General features: G+C 33.0%; 1 long non-coding RNA gene across 1 annotated transcript; it reads left to right on the top strand.

Annotated features, from left to right (window-relative positions):
• The first annotated feature begins 3,604 nt into the window (after positions 1-3,604).
• Positions 3,605-6,643, top strand: LOC127702194 (uncharacterized). The gene is made up of 3 exons (XR_007982313.1): positions 3,605-3,683; positions 5,601-5,801; positions 6,531-6,643. It is a non-coding gene; the product is annotated as an uncharacterized LOC127702194 (long non-coding RNA).
• The last annotated feature ends 5,542 nt before the right edge of the window (positions 6,644-12,185 follow it).

The raw sequence follows: 12,185 nt of genomic DNA, 5'->3' as shown, positions 1-12,185 counted from the left end.
ATAGTGCTTCAGAGTATAGAGAATTACATGCATTTTCCCGGACATTATTTAGAGAAGAAATAAGAGGACCCATTTAGCTTATTGTAATAATTCTCTTTTATGAACCGTTCTGTGGATCCTACTTGTCCTTTATCTACATTTTTATTTTGCATAATAGTAGTAGTACAACTGCAGTGTATCAAAGTTGTATTAGTTGCATCGAAGATAGAAACTGATAAATTTAGATCATAAAATCATTTTTAAATCGTGTGTGTTTTTCATTAATGATATATAAATAACTAATTATATAGAATGGCTTACACATATCGGATGTCGTATGTGTCACATTTCCTAGTTCCTAAAAACCCGCAGCTCTGAGAACCAACTTTGACCTGCACTGACTGTTTCATGAAAACCATTTCAGTCTTTGTTATTGTTGTGTAGTTAACTGTGGTATCGAGGTCATTTTTGCAGCACCAGTGACTGTTAAAATATAATAATAAAAAAAAACCCAGATAACTAACTAACTAAAAAATAGATAGATAAACGAATAGATCATAAATAACAGGAATCAAAGATATAATATTCAAATCAAATCAAATCAAATATTTTATTGTCTTATAAACTTTACAGTTTGTGACCAACATGTATTAACACAATAAACATATATACATACATATCAAACAAACACAATAAAAACAGCAATATTGAAGGCGAAGTATTATATACGTAATTTAGGCAGTATTGTGGATTTCTATGAAATTGTTTATGCATTTAGAAATCGTTGAAATGCGTCTGAGGACCAACTTTCAGGGCGAAGTATACGTAATTTAGATTTTTATTTGTAGAAACATTTTGAAATAGAGCTATAAATAGAATACACGTCGTAACAAGTGTCATTAATACTTTATATTGCGATCGAAATGTCATCCAAAGAATTTTGTTAAAAAAATGATATATTATTGCCGCATAAATTTCCATTTTAATGGTATGAAACTTATAGGGGTCATTGGTTCAGTTGTTGCTGTCTAAAACATTTAACTTGTGTGATGTGCGAAAAAAAAACCCATGAAAAACAAAAATTTTCCAGCGTGACGTTGTGACAACATCACGCTTATGTTACATTCTTTTTATGTTTTATTTAACTCTACATATCGAGAGTAACCGATTTCTACTGGAAAAATGAATCCGGTCATCACATAAAAAGATGGGACGTTTCGATCCATTACAGTTCTATGAAACAAAATAGATTAACTAAGTACGGTAGCTTTTACACATTTTTAATCAGACACTGGATAGACTATACCGACTTCTCTTTAGTATACTGCAGTCGAACAAAATGGGATATAATATTTTAAACGTGAAAACGTTATGACTATTTATAAAGTAAAACTCCTACCTGTTGTCACCCATCCTAGTAGTCTTCTTGATGCGGAGTTGCAGTTCTCTGGGCAAATCTTGCAGCTTCAAATTAGCAACAAACTGTAACTGTTCTTCTGTAAATTCATGTTTAGTCACATCCACATAAACAAAAAATGCGATAAATAGAAAAACGTAGTGTCGATACGAAATCATTTTTTTTTGAGTGAAACTAAAATGGAAAATCAAACGGCCACGTTAGAAGATAAGGCAAAGATAACCCAATCAGACAGTGCCCTTTTATCTTTCATAATTTTTTCTTCAATCTATATGAAATATACATGTATTATGATCATAGATTTAGAAAAAATAATAGCCATTGATTTAAAATCTTAGTTATTCATTTACATGAAACTTAAGACTTAAATTAAGATTTTTCTCTCATTACATGGACAGTAAAAGTCTTCAATTAGAAATTTAATGTTGATGCAGATTTTTGTATTCTCTGCTGAATTCATTCACAACTCTGCTAGACTCGTAGAGTGACATATTGTATGGACACAATTAAAGACTTATAGATATCTAATTTGGTTTTAATTTGTTTTGCTGTTTTAATGTCGATTTTAAAAATACCTCCTTTTATACACTTAGTTCTCAAATCTATTTACCAACAAAAGCAAAAAAAAAAAAAAAAATAGTAAATAAACACAACACAGAGTTCCATATGAAATTTACTGCATCGAATTTATGAAGAATACAAATCAAATGATGAAGGCAAAACTTAGACTTGTCTACCTGAGCTAATTTCTTTTCTCTTGTCATGTAGCAAGTGTTCGTTTTTACCGACACCAAAGCTCTCTATGAATATTCAATTTTAATATTTTGTTTCGTTTGTTAAATGTTACTGGCATTGCTATATTTTTTAACACGAAGTACTAACGATTGACCGCATTAGACTATATGACACAAACATCAATTTATGAATCAATTGTTATGAACTAAGATATATGTAATAATGAACTATTGAACGAGTTTAATGTAAAACTTAATATGGATTTAAGTACAAATGATTGACTTTATTATATTCTTAGTAGTAAATTTATACAGATAAATTGTATGTGTAATACGATCAATGACAATCGTCCTGTATCAGCCATCCTTTATGATATCGATATCGTCACGGTTGCAAAAGCTTTATCACACTCCTAATTAGTATAACGTCACGTCATTGATATCAGTCACGTTATCAAAGGCTTTATCACGTGAAAAACATCTTCTTGACGTATATAATAAAGTTTCTCTAATTCTTCGTCAATTTATCCCTTTCTGCACCCATTGTATAAAAAAAATTTAATCAACGTGTGGTTAGTTTGATCTCAGTTCTTCATTGGTTAAAATCCGATAATGACGTCGAAATTTCTTGCTTTCCTCTGAATTTCCTATTGTGACGGCATGAAAAAAGGCGACCATGCCTGATGACGTCACATAGAAAGAACACATCTTTTTGCAGATCATTCAAAAAGAAGGAATAAGTTTGCCTGCATATTGTTTGAAAATCATTAGAGAAACAGATTCCACCACCAAATCTCGTGTAATACGATATTTATCCACTCTCGACAGTTAAATTTTAAATATTTATAATGCTCGGCGAGCCTCGCGTTTTAAATTTGAAAATTTAACTGTCTCGAGTGGATAAATATCGTATCACACTCGATGCAGTGGTAGAATTTATATGTATATGATATGGCCTTTTCAATATCACACACCGTATCAAACCTCAACCAATATAATCCCTCGAGTACATTTCTTGGGATTATGTTGATGTCTCGGGTTGATACTAGTGTGATATTGAAAAAGCCATATGATATTCTCTAATTATCAAGCTGTTATAACATGTCAACAAGACAATTACACGAAGCAAATCATAAGCTAACAATTTATAAAAACCAAGTTTTTCCCTTTCTTGCTTATAACCTTATGATTTATCGTACCGATTGTAATAAAAGATAATGAAAATTATGAAATAATAATTATAATCAACAGCAGCAACTACAACACTATTAAAAAAATATTTTCTTCCATTAACATTGCTTTATTATTAAAGATGTTATCGAAAGAACAAAAGTGGTACGAAAAAGATATTCTAATACAGCTGTTTTGCTGTAAATGCTTGAGTAATGCTGTTTACCTCTTAAATCTTATCAGTGCTATCATATGACAATGTTAAAGGTTCCAAATTCATTTTGATAGATACAATTCGACATGAATCAAATCTTGGTAATATTATTGTTCGGTGTATTTTTAGCCTCGTCCATCACATCGATTGTCAAAAGAGAAGGTGACAGGTAAGCGTAACAAATATTTTATAAAAACATTACCGCGTCTGTATAAGTTGAATTAAAATAAGATCTAATTTTGAAATCTGAGGGTTCCGATTTTCGCACAGAAAGGATCTTATTAATGATGTTAAATAATATATTCATACTTCTTTCATAGTGTTTAACCACTTGCTGATTCGTAGACAGAATAGCAATAAATACCTTTCATATAAAGAACCAAACAATAATGGAAATGCTAATTTTTATATTCATAACGCCTATCGGCTTATGGAAGAATAGCGCGGACAGAAATGGGTATCATGTCTTTTGCAAAGTTGGTCAACCGGAAAGTTACAATGCGACTGAAAAGAGAGGATATCTTAGATATTGGCCTAAATATTGCCTTGAGACAGGTTACCAACAGACCCATCAGAATGTTGTTGCAAAGGTTCGGTTTCTTACTTGCAGAGAGCGTGACACTCTCCATACACAAGGCATCGGATTTAAGGTGACCATTCCGACCGTATGTGACTACGTATTTATGCATCAAAGGACGCCCCTTCTTTCGAGGGTTTAATTGTCAGTTATATAGAAGTCAAGCTATTTGACCATGTTTCTATACCCTGCCTTTAAATCCCGGTCAATACACTCTGCAGAACATACCCACTGGATTTATTGTTAATTCTTTATCTCATACTGAATATACAACCATGATATATTTGGCACTGGACATTCAGCAAAATAACTCAGCAATAATTCAATCTTTTGGCAAAAACGCTGAAAAAAAGTAAATTTACACACACAGGCCATGGATGTATATAACTTATAAACATTGCACAGACTGTTGATTGACTCATATTATAGGAACATATTTCTTCATTGTTAAAAAAGATTTACATATATGTGATTAGGGTGGCTGGGGCGTCTACCTCCACCTTGGATTTTGAAGTAGCAGACAACAATTGGTCTATATCTTTAACGAAATGTGCAAATTTTGAGAGTAGCATGTAATTCATGTGTAAGACTTTTCATGCTAATATAGAAAGTAATGTGTTTTATCATATTTACGGCTGTATTTTCTAAAAAAACACAAAATGTTTGTTTGATTCATTTTTTTTCCAACTTTGCCAAATAAGGGGAGATAATTCAAATAGTAGGGGAGATAACTCAAATAAAGTAATTTTTATAACAGAAAGTATTGTGAATTTACCTATTTTAATATGTAGCAAGAAAACAAGTCCCGTGACCCCATTTTTTTCTTTTTCTTATCTGAAAGCATGTTATAAGAGCGATCTTCTCACATTTTATCTTAAAATTCTATGATGTTGTTTTCTTTTTATCACACAAAATTAGGTTTTCCATGCACAATCTATACAAAATCTGACGATTTTGCACAATCTGTAGCGTGAAAAAAAGTCCGGTGACCCATTATACTTTTTATTATATTTTGGAAAAAGGCATGATAAAAACTACATTTTGCAAATTATCAAAAAATTCTATGGATTATAATTAAGACCCCCCCCCCCCCCCCCAATCCACCTTAAATCTCTGTAAAACAGTTAAAGCAAAGAAAGGAATTAACACATTATACAAGTAAAGCGATCAGGAATCTTCATCAATACGTTCCTTTCGACACATTTAAATCCAAATTCATTTCCTTCAAAACCCATTAAATTAGGTATGATATAAGATTAAAACAGGCAATCGACAAAAACTTGCTTATAAATTTGCAGGCCTAGCATAAATGTTAATAGAGGTAAGCATCACACAATTATTGTTTCATTCTTTAAACTTATTAAATTTAAACTGCAATCCTTACGTGTATCATGTTTATGCTAGTTTGTTGTGGTAAATATTTATATACTAGTACTTATATAAAAATGAATATTTATAACAGAAAAAGAGGACAGGTCATACATGTAACATGCAACTGGTATTCTTTAGGTCTCACTGGTGTTGTGATGTAGACAAGCCGACAACATACACCAACATAACTGAAATCAAATATATTAAGATAAATAAGACCATAATAAGAGAAATCGGAACAAATATGACAAGGCCCTGCCATTCTGATGAGACACCAGATGCTTATGATAGATATGTTCACCTCATACCTGTTTGTCGTGTTAAAAAACCAATTAAATTGTAAGTAGACTTTATGCTGTTGAACAATATGCTATGGAATGTTTTAAAACACGCAAAGGCCATCAATGAATTCAAGTTTTGGGATTCGTTTAAATTTTATTACTATACAACATATTTCAAAAGAAGGGTGTTTGTACCAGAAACATAGATGTTTACTGCTAAGGCAATGTTTGGTTTTCTTGTTTTCAAAATTGTTAGCGGGTTGTCCATCATTAGAAAAGTTGGATTGAGGTATATAACAGAAATATGTGCGCATTGTATTTTAAAAGAAATAATACTTTTTTTTTAATTTTTAATGCAGACATTTCATCTTTTTACCCCCTCCGCCAAAAATCTATTTAGCATACTGGTTGCACACATTGGTAAAATAAATAAATAAATAAAAAAAACACTGCCCCCTCCCCGAAATTGATATCAGCACATACATCTACACCTATCAAATTGTTAAATCTCATAATACTTTCTACGGTGTTCCCAGCTTTATTTTTTTGTATACCTTTGGTAATTGTAGTTTTGTTTGCATCATCTGATGTTGATGTACATCTTTTGTTCGGGAGATTATTTAAAATATTTACCAGTATGAGCTATCGCTTGCAATTAACACTTCATTTGTTTTCAAGCTCTTTGACTCTAACTGAAAACAAAAATAATTTCAAGATAATGTGTTGATGGTTGAAATATATATATATATATATTTATGTAAATATTCTGTTTTTGTATATTTCATAGAACTGTTGAGGAACTTGTGCCTACGAATGTAACCGTTTCCATTCCACAGCAAGGTGTTTGCCCTCCAGAACACACAGTGTGTTGTGAAGGCTTTCAGAAGCTGAATGATCAGTGCATTGGTAAGTAATTGATAATTGGAAAAAAAAAATGTATTTGAGGCTCATATCCTACAAAACAAAATCTAATAATATATTTACAAATTAATTTAATTCAGCATAAAAACTCAACAAAAACAGATTGATTATTATTTGCTTAATTTTCATTAGCAAACATCTCATGCATATTCAGGACGAGAACAATATAAACATAGCTTAAAATAGTAACTACTGCAAAATGGGTCGACCGAGCTGGGTGTCGTGAAATTTTTAATGCTACTTAATAAAGGGAGAATTATATATGCGAACATATATCTTCTCTTGGAACAGATCTCAACCGGATACCTGAATGTGTTTTTCAATGGTTCTTTCAACTTGCAGAGAGCGTGGTTGTCTCGATCTCAACAATGCGTATCGGATTTATCACATCCAAAATTCAACTGACGGGGACTGCGTATTTATACATCCTGCTCACAAAACGAATGTCCCCCACTCACGAATCTTATTACTGAACGAATGAAGCGTATTTGTACCCAGTTACCTTAAGGGTTTACAAAAAAGGAAAATATCTAGTATAATAAACTGAATCTGTTGCACAAAAAGGGGTCAAAATCTAAACTTTACACATACTAGACAAATCAAAAGCAATGAGCAATACGTAGGATGATTAAGTCAATATGGTGATATAATTATACTATAATATAAGGCAGGTGCTACCCGATGAGCTCACAAAGGTTATCTTGTTTCACTGGTCAGGCGCAATGTCACATGGCTAATCAAGTACTGACTCACCTCCCGCTCAATCCAATTTTTACTATTCGATATAGCTATGTGTGATGTTTTAAAAACATTATTCTATGCAAAGAACGGATCATTATATATTCATTTTTTTAAAAACTTTTTTCGCATTTTCACACGAGATCATGTAACAGGAAGTGTTCTCGCCGTCATGTTGTTGAAGGCCAGTTTACAGGACCATTGTATACAGTCCAAATCGACCATTCTACTATTTCAACTTCCTTCTAGAGCATATGAAAATTAAATGAAGTGAATAAAAAGATTTTTTTTAAAGAATTACATAAAAAGAAACTACTAAAATTACATTTTAAAGAATCTTTGTCTTTATTTTGATATTTTTGTTTATTTGTTTCAGAAAGTGGAACAGCAAACTCGCCTGAACTTCAAAAATTAATCGATGCCGGCCTTGTCTTGGGATAGACATAATGTTTTTCACGATAATAAAGTTTCAACAGCTTTCATGCACGTTCTCAACTTATGTTACACAGTGTTTACTTAGTGAATAAGCCTTTGATATGACAGGGTTTACTATGCATGAACAGATAAAGGACGTTCCCGGAGTGTTTTATTGGAAAAGGGGGTGGGGGGGGGTTGTATATTTGAAAAAAAATATACCTGAAAGAAAAATTTCTAAGCAGCTATGTTGTAAAGCATCCGCAGTCTAGACAAATTGTTAATATGATATGAGGTAGGTGTTACCTTTGAAAAAGTTTGAGGCCCATACTATTTTACGGATTTACGGTAATCCGATGCCTACAAATTTGTTGGAAATCGTATGCTTTACATCATGGCAGTCTCTATCAATAGCTTAAATGCGCATGTATAATTGTGTTAAATTTCAAAGTTGACGATTTTGGATGCACTAGTATATTGATTTTTTTTATTGACTGGGTTACTGTTCCTGTCATATTTTTCCTGTTTACATGTTCTCTGTATCTGCTAAAGCTTTTGACCAAGACGCAAAAAATCCCTAAATTCTTATTTATGGACAGTACCAAATAAGATAAATTTTTCATGGAGAACATCATACCTGAAAATTCTAAAAATGAACTTTAATTAACAGTAACATAAATCTATGAATAATTTGTTATTGCAAAAGAGAGACGATTGATACCAAATGGACATTCAAACTAAGTAGTCAATAACAAACTGAGAACGCCAGCAAAAAACGAAAAACGACCAAAAGACAAACAACAGTATACAAATCACAACACAGAAAACTAAAAGACTGAGCAACACGAACCCCTTTAAAACTGAAGGTGATCTCAGATGATCCGGAAGGGAAAGCAGATCCTACTCCAGATGTGGCATCCTTCGTGCCGTTCATGAAAATACAAACCCGATGATCAGTCTAATTATGTCGGTCACCTTAGAGGAAAGAGGACGGGATGGTGATTACGACAATTGGAGAATATCCGTCGTCATCTATGAAACAGATATTCCCTAACTGTCGAACAACTCGTGATGGCGTCCGTAAAATTTTCAAATGGATGATTTCAATTTTATCACTTGGAACTCCTGGTTTAATGTGTTTTCTGATTTTATTTCAATCGTTCATCATCAATTTCTTCGACTGTTGAAACCTTTCAGATTTTTCCTCAACACCGTGTTGTTTTTACAAAAGGACGTAACAACACTACTAACCGTGTATTGAAATAAACCACGCCTACTAACCCCATATGAAGTATACAGGTCTCCACGCGGTTGGTTTTAACCAATCATATCCCTAGAAATGTAAAGGAGGTAAGATGAATACTCCATATGTGAGCGCTGCTGGAATGTTGCTACATAGAAATGGAAAGATCACAATTGGGAAGCTGAAATCATCTCTTTTGTCGTCAAGTTTTGTTCTCAACCAACTCTCATTGTCAATTTGTAGATGAAAGTCAAGATATGAGGCAGACTTAACTGTATCTGTTGTATTCTTTATTTCAAGTTAAATGGGATAGATGTGTTCAAGATAGTCGTCAATATTTTATTATTTAGTCAGATGACATCATATTTATAGCGGAAAGTGAAGTTAAAGGATAATGTTAGCTTCTTTTCTTTCTTCATTAGAAGTTCCTGTATGAAGTCAGCCTCATATGAATAAAGGAACAAGTCGACAAGAAGAGGAGCACAGTTGGTTCCCATGGGAATGGCGATTGTTTGTAGAAAAACACGTCTTCCAAGCATAACAAATATTTTGTCAATCAATAAATCAAGAAACTTGATAATATCAGTTTCATAGAATGCTTTGTTTGCATCAGTGTGATTTTTTTTAGAAAGAACGATGTATCTCTCCCTACGACAAGATACTTGTATCTACGATGGCCATAAATTTTTATGAAAAAAAGCAGAACCAATTCTGTCAATTTGTTTGTTAGTTTGGAATTGAGAATACTTGTGTAATTGGTAGAAAAGTCTTATGTTTTAATACTTTTGAAGAAGAAAAGACTGAGATTATATGTACTGTAACAGATCTTTGTAACTTTGAAGCCCGACTTTGAATACTGATAAAATTACTGATAATAATCTAGAAAGAGGTTTCGTGGAGCACTTGAAAAACCCTGCAATACATCTTGTTTGTAAGGATACTTATGTAAAAGAGAGGCGAAAGATACGAAAAGGAACATTCAAAAGTCGAAAATAAACTGACAACGCCATGGCTTAGAAAGAAAAAGACCAACAGACAAACAATAGTTCAAAAAACACAACATAGAAAACTAAAATCTGAGCAACACGAACCCCACCAAAAATTGTGGGTGATCTCAGGTGACCCGAAAGGGTCAGAAGATCCTGCTCCACATGTGACACCCGTCGTGTTACTCCTATACAATACGTTGATAAGTTAAATAAAATGATTAGACATCACGCAATAGCGGATTGGTAATTGACTCTTATCTAACCCTAAGACATCACCAAATTCTAGACCATCGGTCATGTAAAATTTCGAACCCTGACACTTCACCGAACTTGAAATTTTGAAATTGTAACAGGTTTTTCATGACAAAGGATAGACGAGACTGTTACCGGTATAATCACCACAACCATTTAAAAATTAAAAAAACAAAAAGAACAACTCCACATGTGGCGCCCGTTGTGTTGCTCATGTTAGTACAAACCCGGTGATAAGTCTAATTCGGTAGGTCACATTCGGGGAAAAGGAGATTGTAGTTACGACAATTGGAACATATCCGTTGTCATCTGTAAAACAGATATTCCATAACGGTGAACCAACTAGTGATGGCGTCCGTAAAATTTTAAAAGGAATGATTTCAACTTCTCCATTTGGAACTCTAGGTGTAATAGCTTCCTTGTGAGCAGCAACCCTCTAAATACAAGCCCTGGAATATCGTATCAACTGGGAGATATATACTCCGTATTCAGGCGCTGCTGGAATGTTGCTACTTAGAAATGGAAAGTTCACCGTTGGGAAGCTGAAATCATTTCTTTTGTCGTAAAGTTTTGTTTCAACTGACCCTCATTGTCAATTTCTAGATGTAAGTCAAGAAATGAGACAGACTTAACTGTATCTGTTGTATCCTTTATTTAAAGCTCGATGGGATAGATGCGTTCAACATAGTCACCAAATTTTGAATTAGTTAGTGAAAGAACATCTTCTATATAGCGGAAAGTGAAGTTAAAGGATACAGCTAACTTCTTTTCTTTCTTCCCAAGAAGTTCATGTATGAAGTCAGCCTCATATGAATAAAGGAACAAGTCTACAAGAAGAAAAGCACAGTTGGTTCAAATAGGAATCCCGATTGTTTGTTGAAAGACATGTCCTCCAAACGTATCAAATATGTTGTCAATCAAGAAATCAAGCATCTTGATAATGTTAGTTTCAGAGAATGTTTTGTTTGAATCAGTGTGATTTTTTACAAAGTGCGATTTATCCCTCCCTAAGAAAAGATACTTGTAGCTACGTTAGCTATTCTTTTTTTAGACAAAGCAGGACCAATTCTGCCAATTTGTCTTTTAGTTTGGAATGGGAAATACTTGTGTATAGTGTAGAAAAAGTCAAATGTTTTAATACTATTGCAGGATAATAGAGTCTTAGATTGTATGTACTCTTAAAGATCTTTGGAATATTTTAGTATTCACATCTGATTCACGCCACCACTAGAAAAGGTAGTTTCACAATAACTTTGAAGTCTGGCTTTGACTGCTGATAAAATTGATGTAAATAATTTAGAAAGAGGTTTCGTGGATCACTTGGTTGAAATTCGAAGTGTATTGGGTGTATATGTTGAATTTCCAAGTGAATTGTCAATACATATTACATTTATTAAGCTGTTTATGTAATGTGCAACACATGGGTCTTTAAAATTCGATGTAGCATATGTATTCATAGATACATTCTAATTTGTATAAACGACCTCACAGCATTAACCAGTTCGTTTAGTCCATTGCCTGGCATAATTCTCGACTGAATCCATCATCATTTTGAAGTTGTGTTTCCATCGAGGGATTTAGGCTCACGATGTTTCGGGGCTTTGGATAACACATTTCACAGAGAATTGTTATTGACAATGCTCAGGTCATCTGTAATAACGTGACCAGCCACATTATATATGAATGGGGAACTAGCACAGGTGCAATAAGCAGGTTTAGACTTGAAGTCGTCAATATTGAGATCTTGTAACAGGTATTTGTAATAGAAAATTTTAGTTGCAATTGGTTTGGTATGTTTTAAAATAATAGGTGCATACTAAAGATTTTTAAAGAAATGAGCTATTTTCGAGTGAACTGATTCATAATGAAGGATATTGTCTAAGTT

The sequence above is a fragment of the Mytilus californianus genome, unplaced genomic scaffold (genome assembly GCF_021869535.1).
Source record: "Mytilus californianus isolate M0D057914Y unplaced genomic scaffold, xbMytCali1.0.p SCAF_5, whole genome shotgun sequence".
Classification (NCBI taxonomy): domain Eukaryota; kingdom Metazoa; phylum Mollusca; class Bivalvia; order Mytilida; family Mytilidae; genus Mytilus; species Mytilus californianus.
This window is presented reverse-complemented; position numbering and strand designations above follow the sequence as displayed.